This window comes from Schistocerca piceifrons, unplaced genomic scaffold (assembly GCF_021461385.2).
Source record: "Schistocerca piceifrons isolate TAMUIC-IGC-003096 unplaced genomic scaffold, iqSchPice1.1 HiC_scaffold_966, whole genome shotgun sequence".
NCBI lineage: Eukaryota > Metazoa > Arthropoda > Insecta > Orthoptera > Acrididae > Schistocerca > Schistocerca piceifrons.
The window spans coordinates 47,501-50,000 of NW_025729241.1; the positions used below are offsets into that span (position 1 = coordinate 47,501).

Here is a 2,500-nt window from a genome sequence, read left to right on the forward strand (position 1 = left end):
CATGTTCAATGCCCTTCGCATGCGACGTACGCAGGCTACGTTGTGGTGCGGCCTGTGTCAACTGTCCGCTGATGTCGTACGCGTGAACCACAATCTGTACTGCACATTCGTCCTTATGTACTGAATGATACATCGTGGCACATGTGTGACCGTACAACGACTGCGCCCAAAAACGGCGGACCATACAGTGCAAATATTGTGCACGCAGCTACGTGTCGTCTCCCTATGAGAGCTGGATTGCAGTGTGGTACGCCATAGAGACGTGTGGGAGGAACGGACGCCGTGGATGGCGATCAGCATGAGCTGTCTGTTGATGTATTCGGACCTAGTCGTCTCTCCTCACACACCGTGATGGCATGGTGCACCGCGTTCCATATCTGCGACATGCTACAGAGGCCGGTTGACAGTCGTTCGAGCAATGGACATCGCATACGTACGGGGGCCACCTTCCACGTATTGTCTAGGCGTGCACATTTTGTTGCGTGTATGTGGGCAGACGTAGTGTGGCGTGACACCTGACACAGGCATGCAATAATCGTTGAAGTTGCAAATGGCGATGGACGCCTACGTTTTCTGGTGAAGTTACGCAAATGAAGAAATGGTAACCTGTTGTGGTGCGGTTGTTCTCGCTAGGGGTGAATCGGTGATGGCGACGATAGGTTGAGGTACTAACCGGTTGTTCCAGCGATACCCACCATGCCGACGAAACTGAACGGCATCTGGGTGTGAAGCGATACGCGGCGGTGGCTGGGTGGGACCGTCCCCGGCCGGTGAGGGGGCGCCTCCCGGCGTGCTGGCCGCGCGGTGCGTGGGCGCACGCGCTACAGCCGGCTGGTGGGGGCGGCCAGTGGCAGGCGCGCCGGCCGACGGACGCGGCAGGCGTCGCAGCTGCGCGCCGGCGCACCCTGCGCGCGGCGCCGTGCGGCCAAAGTAGGTCCTCGCGGGCCCGGTGCGAAGCGCGGTGGACATCTTCAGTGTGCTGGTCCGATTGAGGACTGTGTGCGTTGAGGATGCGCCGCCGCCCGGCGCTCGGCGCCGCGACGCCGTCTGCTGCTCGGTCGCCCCAGCGGTTCTCGCTGGTGGTTTGTATCGCAGCTGTGCGGATGTGTTGGCGCGTGCGCTGTGCTGGGAGAGTTCGCTTCGGCACCCAAGTGGGGCTTTTGTCCTTCTGTGGCGCTGGCGTTGGAGCTGCCGGTCACCGTAGGTGGCGCGTGTTGTCTCCCGCCGGCAATGCCACGACAGCACGCTCCCGGGCCTCTGTCGGCAGCGGCAAGCTCAGTTGGGAGCACGGGTGGTCGCACCGAAAGCGTCTACTCGCCTAACTCCGGGCGATTGCGCCTCTCTCGAACCCGACCAAGTACTTGGGACGGCGCTGCGCGCCGCCGGGACCTGAGAGGGTTTCGAGGTGTATTGTGCAGGGGAGCTCAGCCTCCTCCTGTTTGCAGAATGATTGAGCGGACGCTTGCGTGTTCGCGCGGGCCCCCGGGACACACTCCCGGGCGGCCGGCTGCTCAGCTCTAGTTGACGCAGCTCCCTGGTTGATCCTGCCAGTAGTCATATGCTTGTCTCAAAGATTAAGCCATGCATGTCTCAGTACAAGCCGCATTAAGGTGAAACCGCGAATGGCTCATTAAATCAGTTATGGTTCCTTAGATCGTACCCACGTTACTTGGATAACTGTGGTAATTCTAGAGCTAATACATGCAAACAGAGTCCCGACCAGAGATGGAAGGGACGCTTTTATTAGATCAAAACCAATCGGTCGGCTCGTCCGGTCCGTTTGCCTTGGTGACTCTGAATAACTTTGGGCTGATCGCACGGTCCTCGTACCGGCGACGCATCTTTCAAATGTCTGCCTTATCAACTGTCGATGGTAGGTTCTGCGCCTACCATGGTTGTAACGGGTAACGGGGAATCAGGGTTCGATTCCGGAGAGGGAGCCTGAGAAACGGCTACCACATCCAAGGAAGGCAGCAGGCGCGCAAATTACCCACTCCCGGCACGGGGAGGTAGTGACGAAAAATAACGATACGGGACTCATCCGAGGCCCCGTAATCGGAATGAGTACACTTTAAATCCTTTAACGAGTATCTATTGGAGGGCAAGTCTGGTGCCAGCAGCCGCTGGTAATTCCAGCTCCAATAGCGTATATTAAAGTTGTTGCGGTTAAAAAGCTCGTAGTTGGATTTGTGTCCCACGCTGTTGGTTCACCGCCCGTCGGTGTTTAACTGGCATGTATCGTGGGACGTCCTGCCGGTGGGGCGAGCTGAAGGCGTGCGACCGCCTCGTGCGTGCTCGTGCGTCCCGAGGCGGACCCCGTTGAAATCCTACCAGGGTGCTCTTTATTGAGTGTCTCGGTGGGCCGGCACGTTTACTTTGAACAAATTAGAGTGCTTAAAGCAGGCAAGCCCGCCTGAATACTGTGTGCATGGAATAATGGAATAGGACCTCGGTTCTATTTTGTTGGTTTTCGGAACCCGAGGTAATGATTAATAGGGAC

The 2,500-nt window shown here is 57.9% G+C and overlaps 1 non-coding gene across 1 annotated transcript in view; it reads left to right on the top strand.

The window, feature by feature from the left end:
* Positions 1 to 1,531: 1,531 nt before the first annotated feature.
* LOC124774546 overlaps positions 1,532 to 2,500 on the top strand; it is a 1,910-nt gene continuing 941 nt past the window's right edge. Inside the window, exon 1 of the ribosomal RNA XR_007015353.1 lies at positions 1,532 to 2,500. This exon is cut by the window's right edge and continues 941 nt beyond it. This is a non-coding gene — a ribosomal RNA (small subunit ribosomal RNA).